The sequence below is a fragment of the Symphalangus syndactylus genome, chromosome X (assembly GCF_028878055.3).
Source record: "Symphalangus syndactylus isolate Jambi chromosome X, NHGRI_mSymSyn1-v2.1_pri, whole genome shotgun sequence".
Lineage (NCBI taxonomy): Eukaryota > Metazoa > Chordata > Mammalia > Primates > Hylobatidae > Symphalangus > Symphalangus syndactylus.
The window spans coordinates 156,138,870-156,151,238 of NC_072447.2; positions in this window are offsets into that span (position 1 = coordinate 156,138,870).

A 12,369-nucleotide genomic window follows, 5' to 3' on the forward strand; every position below is an offset into this window, starting at 1 on the left:
AGGGGAGGGGATCATGCTGGTCCCTGTGGGAGGAGCACGAAGGCGAGAAGGGATGTGTAAGCTGCCACACACGGTGCTGCTGGCCCTTCTAGGGAGAGGAGGCCACTTGTGCAGGGGCCTGGGGGGAACCGGGAGCACAGCACAGGGTGTTCATGCTGCATGCAGGGGAAGGGAGGGCAGGGGAAGGGAGGGCTGCAGCCGGCGGGCCTTGGAGGCCACACTACAGAGACAGGACTTAATCCAGAGGCCACCGAGGAGCTTTCAGCAACAGGGAAGCAGTGTTGAGTACTGCAGGCCACTTGGCTGCATGTGAGGGTGGCTGGTGGGAATAAGGTGCAGCAGCCCATCCAGCCTCAGAGGCATGAGAACTGAGAACAGCTGTGCGGCCATACCTTTATGCATGGATGGCCATAGCCTCCCAAAGGTGGGGCAGCCTGAGTGTTCATCAACAGACAAATGGACACACAGCCTGTCCATAAGGCACGGTGCCATTCCGCCATAACACGACGGATGGACCTCAGAGTTCGTGCTGGGTGAAAGAAGCCAGACACAAATGTCCAGAATAGGCTCATCGGGACAGAAAGCAGACGAGTGGGTGTCAGGGCCTGGGGCAGGGGAAGGAAAATGGGGCGGGGGCAGTCCTTTTTCAAAAATTTTGTATTTATTTATTTTTTAATGAGACAGGGTCTCACCCTGTCACCCAGGCTGGAGTGCAGTGACGCAGTCATAACTCACTGCGGCCTTGATCTCCCGGGCTCAGGCAATCCTGCCCCAGCCTCCTGAGTAGCTGGAACCACAGGCGTGTGCCACCATACCCTGCTAATTTTGTGATTTTTTTTTTTTTGTAGACAGGATCTCACTATGTTGCCCAGGCTGGTCTCAAACTGCTGAGCTCAAGCGACAGTCCTGCGTCAGCCTCCCACAGTGCTGGATTACAGGCATGAGCCACCACACCCAGCCTCGGGTTTCTTTTTATTGTGAAGAAAATGTTCTGGAACTATAGCGCATACTAAATGCCACTGAATTGTGCACTTTAAAGGGATTGATTGTATATTTTGTGAATATCGCCTCAAAAACAGATGATTGACGGATAAATTGGTACATAGATATATAGATATATAGACATGATTGGTATAGATAATTGATCGATAGATGATGGATGATTCATAGGTGATAAGTGATAGATAAAATACATGATAGATACATGGATAGATAGATGAATAAAAAGAGATGATCAATGATTTTAAAATTTTTTTTTAGAAATGAGATCTCACTATCTTGCCCAGTCTGGACTCGATCTGCTAGCATCAGGCAGTCCTCCTGCCTCAGCCTCCTGAGTTACTGGGACTACAGGCACATGCTACTGTGCCTGGTGATAGATAAATGCTTGAAAGATAGACATGATAGAGGCATAAAAGATAGATGGATAGGCATGATAAAAGGGAGATAGGAAGATACACGGGATAGATCAATGATTGATTATATAAGTAAATGATATAGATTGATAGATTATTGATTATGGATTAATAGGTGGATAGTTGATTGATGATTGATCGATTGATTGGTTGATTGATTGATGGAGAGAGAGAAGCAAGCACAGCCATTGCAGCCACCCAGACAAGACATGCTGAGGCCTGGAGTTCCAGTAGGTTCGAGCAGTTGGAAGAACTCGACAGGCATGGAGGCAGCTTCTTCAGGGAGTGGAGGGGGCAGCAAGGTACCACTGGGTTCTGGCTTGGAAGGTTAGGTGAGCGACAGCACCCTTGGTGGACAGAGGCAGCTCCAAAGGAGGGGCAGGCCTGGGGAGCAGGTGCAGCCCGAGGGGATGGTGCATAGGCAGTTGGTTCAGAGCCTGGGGCTCCTCAGTGGGACATGGGTCAGCAGGGAGGCTAGTGGTCATTGAAGTTTGGATGGAGACAGCCTGGCTGAGGGGAGGGGCATGCTTGGCACCTCATTTAGGGGACAGGAGGTAGACTGTTTACCTGCATTTTGAGATTAGGATTTATTCCTGATTCCAGGAGGTGGCCGATTCGGAGGGCTGGGAGTTGTTCCTCCGTTTCTTTTGACGATTGTGTAAGTCACCCATGCTTGATCATAAACCCATTTTGTTTATTTTTGACACATAGCTGGAATGGCTCTAATTACTACAGATAGAAGGAGACACATCTGGCAAAGACCATCCAAAAGGGAGCTAGTGGAGAGAAGCTCATATCGCACAAAGTAGGCTCCAGGGCAAAATCATTATTAGGATTAAAAGTGGTTGCAGCATACTGATGAGTATTCATTCCAAAGCGTTCACTGGCGGGGGAGGGGTGGGGGAAAAAGAATAAATACATAAATAAGTTAATTGTTTTATTTTATTTTATTTTATTTTATTTATTTATTTTTTTTTTTTTGAGACGGAGTCTCGCTCTGTCACCCAGGCTGGAGTGCAGTGGCGCAATCTCGGCTCACTGCAAGCTCCGCCTCCCGGGTTCACGCCATTCTCCTGCCTCAGCCTCTCCGAGTAGCTGGGACTACAGGCGCCCGCCACCACGCCCGGCTAATTTTTTTGTATTTTTAGTAGAGACGGGGTTTCACCGTGGTCTCGATCTCCTGACCTCGTGATCCGCCCGCCTCGGCCTCCCAAAGTGCTGGGATTACAAGCGTGAGCCACCGCGCCCGGCCAAGTTAATTATTTTAAAAGAAGTATTAGCGGCCAGGCATGGTGGCTCACGCCTGTAATCCCAGCATTTGGGGAGGCCAAGGCAGGCAGATCACCTGAGGTCAGGAGTTCGAGACCAGCCTGAACAACATGGTGAAACCCCATCTCTACTGCAGTACAAAATTAGCCAGGCGTGGTGGCTCATGCCTATAGTCCCAGCTACTTGGGAGGCTGAGACAGAACTGCTTGAACCCGGGAGGCGAAGGTTGCAGTGAGCCAAGATCACACCATTGCACTCCAGCCTGGGCGACAGGAAAAAAAAAAAAAGAAGCATTAGCCATTCTGATCTTGTGTGCACCTGCATGATGATAGAGCCTCAAATGACTACAAAACAAAAAAGTGTCAAGAAAAGGAAAAATTAACAAATGTGCACATTCTCCGTGCAGGAAATTATACCACTTCTCACTGGAACTGCTGGTTTAAGCAGACTCAGTAAGAATATAGAAAAATTGGGCCAGGCATACTGTCTCATGCTTGTAATCCCAACACTTTGGGAGGCGAAGGCAGGCAGATTACTTGAGGTCGGGAGTTTGAGACCAGCTTGGCCAACATGCTGAAACTAAAATAAAAAATACAAAAATGAGCCAGATGTGGTGGCTCATGCATGTAATCCCAGCTACTCGGGTGGCTAAGGCAGGAGAATCACTTGAACTTGAGGTTTCAGTGAGCTGAGATCGTGCCCCTGCACTCCAGCCTGGGCAACAGAGTGAGACTCTGTCAAAAAATAAAAATAAAAAAAAGAATATGGAAAAGTTGAACAAGCTTGACTTAGTGGACACCCAAAAACTACAGACCACACATTGTTTTCAAGTTCACCTTGGACATTTACTAACAGTCACCATGTCCTAGGCTGCAAAACAAGACTCAACAAATAGCAAAAGAACTTGCATCACACCAGCCATGTTCTTGATGCAACAGAATAAAGGCATAAATTGGCAACCAAACTAAAATTAAGGGCTCCCCTATGTTTGGAAATTTAAAGATACACTACTGGCCAGGCACGGTGGCTCACACCTATAATCCCAGAGCTTCAGGAGGCCAAGGCAGGAGGATCCCATGAGCCCAGGAGTTCAAGACCAGCCTGGGCAACATAGTGAGACCCCCCATCTCTATAAAACTAAATTAACGATTTTTTAAATTAAAAAAATAAAAAATAATGCACTGGTCCGAGAAGAATTAGAATGAAAATCTAAAAGCATTTAGAACCGAACAATGAAAACTATGTACAAAAGCTTAAGCCATGTAGCCCAAGCAGTACTACAAGGAAATTAAAAAAAAAAAAAAAGTGTGGCCAGGCACGGTGGCTCACGCCTGTAATCCCAGCACCTCGGGAGGCCAAGGCGAGCGGATCACCTGAGGTCAGGAGTTAGAGACCATCCTGGCCAACATGACGAAACCCCATCTCTACTAAAAATACAAAAATTAGCTGGGCGTGGTGGCGGGTGCCTGTAATCCCAGCTACCTGGGAGGCTGAGGCAGGAGAATTGCTTGAAACTGGAAGGCGGAGGTCACATTGAGCCGAGATTGTACCACTGCACTCCAGCCTGGGTGAGAAGAGCAAAACTCCATCTCAAAAAAAAAAAAAAAAAAAATGTAAAAAATAGAAATAATATTATGAAGTACAGAGGGATCTCCCTGCAGGCGCCACTGGGAGCTGAAACATCAGGGGCACCTGGGGGCGAAAAACATGAGCGGGAACAACTTCAGCCCTTGCTTCTCCTCTAAACACTGCTAAAAGGAATGCAAAGGGATTGCAGATGTAAAAGGGAAGAGTTCGCAGCAGAGAGTGAGAGGAGCTCCTGCCAGGAACATCACAGAAGCTGGAAAACAAGTGGGGGAGTGATAACTGATTCAGGGGATCAGGGTGAACTTGGAAAAAAGTGGTGGGAGGCACCAAGGGCACGTGCCCACAGAGGAAAGGCCACATGAGGCCACCACCCAGAAGAGAGGCCTTGGAAGAAACCAACCCCGCTGGCACCATGATCCTGGGCTTCCAGCCTGCAGGACTGTCAGACCATTACGGTGTTGGACCGGCACTGTAAAGAAAGAAGTAGTGATAGCACACATGGTTGTCTCGCTCCAGTTCTAAAAGGGGGAAGGATGCCGGGCGCGGTGGTCTCCAGAAGGCCCTTCCATGTTTCTCTGTGGCACCCGCAGTGCCTGGATGTCAGCACTGGGAGAAACCGCCTCCAGATTCATCTGTAAAATCCGAGCATCAGTGAGCTCAACTCTCCCACTTTCTCGGCTGTTTCCATTAGGTTTGGTTGATCTGGGCCAGGGCCAGCATCAGAGGCAAACCCAAAGCTGTTCTCTGTGGACTGACCTCTTCTCCCTTCTGTTACGTGTCTGCCATGTCCACTAGCCTGTGAGCTTCAGGAGACAAAGGAGCATGTTTCTTCTTCCTGATACCCCCGAAACTTGCACAGTACATGCTATAAAATGCAGATTCAATGAGGGCTCTTCGCATTACAATTTTGAAAAAGAATCATGAACTATGATTTAGTGTCTCTTCCCATCAAACCCCAGGCCCATAGAGCAATTGCCTTTACCTGTGACGCACACCTCCTACCTGTCCTCCCCCCAACCCGGCATCCCTGTCCTGCAGACCAAACACAAAACTCATTGCCATCCCTCTTCAACCTGGCTTCCTTTCTGACTTCCCTTCAGGTGCCCCAGGCATAACCATGGGGATCATCTGACCCTCTGTCTCCCTCATCCTTCCCTATCCCACCAGCCCGTGCCCTACTGACTCAGTCCCCAAAGTCCCTCTCGCTCCCCACCGGATCCTCAGTGTCTGGTAGTACAGTGCCTGACGTGGGAGGTACACAGCGACCACTAGGTGAATACAAGAATGATGTGACTGAGGGTGTTTGCGGTCTCATATGCTGCCCATGCTCAGTGACGCAGTAAATCATCATCTGTTTGGAATGGTCTAAGTCTCCAGCCAGAAAGGAGGGAGAAGGCACCATGTGACCCTGCATCTCCCTTGCCAGTGCTCTGATTTGACGTTCTAGAAGAGTAGTCTTTATACCGGGGCACATGCTCCCCCGAGGATTATGAAGCCTGTCCAGGAGGGGCTCAGCATGGATGGTCCCAAGGAGCCAATGTCCCGCTTCAGCTTGCACAGGGGTTCCAACCTAACTGTGCCCAGTGCCTTTCCCAGGAACCTGACCCCAGTTGACAAGAGCAGGGTGTTGCACCATGATATGCCGTGGGGTCAAAGGCTACCAGGCACCAGGAAAAGAAGCCATTTGAAACACTGCCTCCTTTCACCAACCTGACATCTCCACCTCTGCATTTCAGGAAAAGAAATACGTCCGAAAGAATTTTCCCTTCACATTTAATAATTACAAAAATTGTGTTATTTTGCTCAGTTACATGCTAGGAAAACTTGTAGCAATTATGCCATCCCGAATAAATGTTTTAGCACTTAGGGGAAAAAAAGTAGTGGGAGGCAGCCAGTGGCAGAAGTGGGTTTGCACAAGAATCGGAGGCACCAGATAATTCAGAAACAATGTGTGTGTGTGTGTTGGGGAGTGCAGAACAAGAGGATTGATTGGAAATCTCTATAAGAAGCTGCTGTCCTTGCACTGGCTATGCAGATTAAAAAAGAAAAAAGAAAACAAAGAAGATGCTAGATGCCCATATCTCTGCCCCACTTTGTACAGAAGACCAGAGATAGAACAGAAGGTCTGTGGAGATGCAAATTAAAGTCACAGTAAAATACCTTTTTTGTGTGTGTGTGAGACGGAGTCTCACTCTATCACCTAGGCTAGAGTGCAATGGCACAATCTCAGCTCACTGCAACCTCTGCCTCCCAGGTTCAAGCGATTCTCCTGCCTCAGCTTCCCAAGTAGCTGGGATTACAGGTGCACGCCACCACACCTGGCTAATTTTTGTATTTTTAGTAGAGACAGGGTTTTATCATGTTGGTCAGGCTGGTCTCAAACTCCTGACCTCAGGTGACCCACCCACATTGGCCTCCCAAAGTGCTGGGATTACAGGCATGAGCCCCCGCACCCGGCCCACAGTGAAGTATCTTTTTGCAGCCACTGATTGGCAGAAATGTAAAGTCTGACAATACCAAGTGTTGGCAGTACTACAGAGCAGCAGGAACTCACACTTCCCTGGGGCAGGCAAACTGGGACAACCACTTTGGAAAACAGTGAGCGTTATTCAGTATAGTTGAAGATGTGCACATTTAGAACCTAACAATTTCACTCCTAGACACCAGATTGCATGTACAAAATCGCTCACAGCATCATTGTTTATAATGCTTAAAATAACGTTTAAATGTTTTTTAATAGGCAAAAGCCAGAAGCAACCCAAGTGTCCATTAGCAGAAGAACAGATAAAAGATCTATGTTAGAGTCATACAATGAAACAGTATACAGCAATAGAAATGTCCCAGAGTCAGACCATAGAGGTCTAAAAAATAAAAAATAAAAAAATGAATAAACTACAGTTATGTGCATCAACTTGGATGTCTGTCACAAATGTCATGTGGAGTGAAAACAGCAGGTTATACAAAAATATATCCAGTACGATTCCATTTATAGGGAAGTTAAAAAAAAATAATGCTGCAGGACTAGAACAACACTCTAGACCAGGGGTCCCCAACCCCAGGCCACTGACCAGTACCAGTCTGTGGCCTGTTAGGAACCAGGCCGCAGAGCAGGAGGTGACTGGTGGGCAAGCGAGCATTCCCGCCTGAGCTCCATCTCCTGGCAGATCAGCAGCGGCATTCGATTCTCATAGGAGCACGAACCCTATCATGAACTGTGAATGTGAGGGATCGAAGTTGTGCCTGATGATCTGAGGTGGAACAGTTTCATCCTGAAACCATACCCCCCAACCCTCCATCCATGGAAAAATTATCTTCCACGAAACTGGTCCTTGGTGCCAAAAAGATTGGGGACCACTGCTCTAGAGCAAATGGACCTAGCAGACATACACAGAACATTCCATCCACCAGCAGCAGAATCTGCTTTCTTCTCAGCTGCACATGGGATAGTCTCCAGGATAGACCATATGTTAGGCCACAAAACAAGTCTTAACAAATTCAAGAAGATCAAATCACATTAAGCATCTTTCCCAACCGCAAACGAGAGATCACTAACAGAAAGCAAACTGGAAAACTCACAGATTTGTGGAAACACACAACACCCTCCTGAACAACCAATGGGTCGAAGAAGAAATCAAAAGGGAAACAAAAAAAAAATCTCTTGAGACAAATGAACATGGAAACACAACATACAAAATGCGGTGTGCAGCAAAGCAATTCCGAGAGGGAAGTTTAGAGCCTTAAATGCCTCCATTAAGAAATAAGAAAGAGGCTGGGCATGGTGGCTCACTTCTATAATCCCAGCACTTTGGGAGGCCAAGGTTTCTGGGTCACTTGAGGCCAGAAGTTCAAGACCAGCCTGAGCAACATGGTGAAAACCCGTCTCTACTAAAAATACAAAAATTAGTGGGCATGGTGGCACATGCCGGTAGTCCCAGCTACTTGGGAGGCTGAGGCACAAGAGTCACTGGAAAAAAAAAAAAAAAGAAAAAAGAAGTAAGAAAGATCTCAAATAAACAACCTAACTTTACACATCAAGGAACTAGAAAAGGAAGAACATAAGCCCAAAGTCAGCAGAAAGAAGGAAAGAACAAAGATCAAAGCAGAAATACATGAAATAGAGACTAGAAAAATAACAGAAAAGATCAATGAAACTAAGAGTTGGGATTTTTTTTAAAGGTAAAATCAACAAACCTCTAGCTAGACCAACTAAGAAGAGATAAGACTCAAATAAATCAATCAGAAATGAGACATTACAACTGATACCACAGAAATGCAAAGGATCATAAGAAACTACTATGAATAGGCTGAGCGCAGTGGCTCACGCCTGTAATCCCAGCACTTTGGGAGGCCGAGGTGGGTGGATCATGAGGTCAGGAGATCAAGACCAGCCTGGCTAACATGGTGAAACCCCGTCCATGCTAAAAATACAAAAAATTAGCTGGGCGTGGTAGCGGGCGCCTGTAGTCCCAGCTACTCGGGAGGCTGAGGCAGGAGAATGGCATGAACCCAGGAGGCAGAGCTTGCGGTGAGCCGAGATCGTGCCACTGCACTCCAGCCTGGGCAACAGAGTGAGACTCCGTCTCAAAAAAAAAAAAAAGAAAGAAACTACTATGAATAATTATACTCCAACAAATTGGGTATCCTAGAAGAAATGGATACATTCCTAGACACATCTCAACCTACCAAGACTGACTCAAGAAGAAATAGAAAATCTGAACAGACCAATAATGAGTAAGGAGATTGGACAAGTAATAGAGTCTCTCATCAAAGAAAAGCTCAGGACCTGATGGCTTCATTGGTAAATTCTACCAAACATTTAAAGAACTAATACCTATCCTTCTCAAACTCTTCCAAAAAACTAAAGAGGAGGGAACGCTTCCAAACTCATTGTATGAGGTCAGAAAATTCCCTGATATCAAAGCCAGCCAAGAATACTAAAAGAAGAAAAGCTACAGGCCAATATCCCTGATGAACACAGGTGCAAAAATCTTCAACAAAATACTAGCAAACCGAATTCAATAGCACAGTAAAAGGATCATTCACCATGAGCAAGTAGAATTTATCCCTGGGATACAAGAGTGGTTCAATATATGCAAACCAATAAATGTGATACACCACATTAACAGAATGGAGCATAAAATCATTTCTCAATTGACGCAGAAAAGGCATTTGACAAAATTTAACATTCTTTCATGATTAAAAAAAAAAAAAAATTAGCTCTCGGCCAGGTGCAGTGGCTCACGCCTGTAATCCCAGCACTTTGGGATGCCGAGGCAGGAGGATCTCTTGAGCCCAGGAGTTCAGACCAGCCTGGGCAACATAGCAAGACACCTCTACAAAAAAAATTTTTTTTTAATTAACCAAGCATGGTAGTGTGTGCCTGTAGTCCCAGCTACTCTGGAGGCTTGAGCCCTAGAGTTCGAAGCTACTGTGAGCCAGGATCATACCACTGCACTCCAGTCTGGGTGACAGAGCAAGACCCTGTCTCAAACAAGCAAACAAACAAATACAAATTAGCCAGGCACATTGGTGTGTGCCTGTAGTTCCAACACTTTGGGAGGCCAAGGCAGGAGGATCACTTGGGCCCAGGAGTTCAAGACCAGCCTGGGCAACATAGAGAGGCCCTGTCTCTACAAAAAAACAAAATTAAAAAGAAACTCTCAACAAATTAGGTATAGAAGGAATATACCTCAACATCATAAAGGCCATATATGACAAGCCCACAGCTAACATCATACTCAATGGTGAAAAGCTGAAAGCGCTTCCTTTAAGATCAGGAGCAAGACAAGGATGCCCACTCTCACCACTTCTACTCAGGATAGTCCTGGAAGGCCTAGCCACAGCAATGAGGCAAGAAAAAAAAAAAAAAATTAAAAAACCCAAATTAGGCCAGGCTTGGTGGCTCACACATATAATCCCAGCACTTTGGGAGGCCGAGGTAGGCAGATCACCTGAGGTCAGGAGTTCGAGACCAGCCTGGCTAACATGGTGAAACCCCATTTCTACCAAAAATACAATAATTAGCCAGGTGTGGTGGTGCATGCCTATAATCCCAGCTACTCGGGAGGCTGAGGAAGGAGAATCACTTGAACTTGAGAGGCGGAGGCTGCAGTGAGCCGAGATCACACTACTGCACTCCAGCCTGGACAACAGGGTGACACTTGGTAAAAAAAAAAAAAAAAAGAGAGAGAGATTAAATTGTCTCTGTTTGCAGATCACATAATCCTGTATGTAGAAAACCCTAAAGACTCCACCAAAAAATTATTAGAATTCAGTCAAGGTACAGGATACAAAATCAGCACACAAAAATTAATAGCTTTTCTTTTTTCTTTTTTCTTTTTTTTTTTTTTGAGACAGAATCTTGCTCTATCACCCCACTGGAGTATAGTGGCTCGATCACAGTTCACTGCAGCCTTGATCTCCTGGGATCCTCCCACCTCAGCTTCCTGAGTAGCTGGGACTACAAATGTGCACCATCACGCCTGACTAATTACTATTATTATTATTACTATTATTGAGACAGGTTCTTGTTTAGTTGCCCGGGCTGGTCTTGAATTTCCGGGCTCAAGTGATCCTCCTGCCTTGGCCTCCCAAAGTGCTGGAATTACAGGTGTGAGCCATCATGCCTCACCTAGTAGCATTTCTATATGCTACCAATGCACTTTTTCTTTTTTTTTTTTTTTTTGAGACAGAGGCTCTGTTGCCCAGGCTGGAGTGCAGTGGTGCTATCTCGGCTCACTGCAAGCTCCACCTCCCAGGTTCACGCTATTCTCCTGCCTCAGCCTCTCCGAGTAGCTGGGACTACAGGCCCCCGCCACCACGCCCAGCTAATTTTTTGTATTTTTAGTAGAGACAGGGTTTCACTGTGGTCTCGATCTCCTGACCTTGTGATCCGCCCGCCTCGGCCTCCCAAAGTGCTGGGATTACAAGCGTGAGCCACTGCGCCCGGCCAATGCACTTTCTAAAAAAGAAATCATCACAGAAGATTTATTTTGTTATCCAAAAAGGAAATCCAGACAACAATCTCATTCATAATAGCTATAAAAAATAAAATACTTAGGAATAAATTTAACCAAGGAGGTGAAAGACCTATACACTGAAAACTGTAAACCACTGATGAAAGAAACTGAAGAAAACACAAATAAATGGAAAGATACCCTGTGTTCATGGATTGGGATAATTAATATTGTTAAAATGTCTATACTACCCAAAGTGATCTACACATTCAATGTAATCCCTATCAATATTCCCATGAGATTTTTCACAGAAATAGAAAAAGCAATTCTAAAATGTCTATGAAACCACAAAAGACCCCAAATAGCCAAAGCAATCTTGAGCAAAAAGAACAAAACTGGAAGACTCATGCTATCTGATCTCAAAATATATTACAAAGCTATAGTAACCAAAACAGCATGGTTCTGGCATAAAAACAGACACATATACCAATGTAACAGAATAGTGAACCCAGAAATAAATCTATGCATTTACAGTTGATTGATCTTCAACAAAGGTGCCAATAATACATGATAGACAAAAGACAGTCTTGTCAATAAATAGTGTTGGGAAAATTGGATATTCACTTGCAGAAGAATGAAATTGGACCCTTATCTCACACAATGCACAAAGATCAACTCAAAATGGACTGAAGATTCAAATGTGAGACCTGAAATTAGAAAACTACTAGAAGAAACTTACGTGAAAAGCTTCTTGGCACTGGTCTGGGCAATAAGTTTTTCAATATGACACCAAAAGCACAGGCAACAAAACAAAAACAGACAAATGAGTTTGAGTTTGCATCAAACTAAAAAGCTTCTGCACAGCAGAGGAAGCAATCAACAGAGTGAAGGAGACAACCTACGGAATGGAAGAACATAGTTGTAAACCATCCATCTGATACAAGGTTAATACACAGAACACACAAGGAACTCAAACAACTCAACAGCAAGCAAACGTATTTTCTTTTTTTTTTTTTTTTTTTTGAGACGGAGTCTCGCTCTGTCGCCCAGGCTGGAGTGCAGTGGCGCGATCTCGGCTCACTGCAAGCTCCGCCTCCTGGGTTCACGCCATTCTCCTGCCTCAGCCTCTCTGAGTAGCTGGG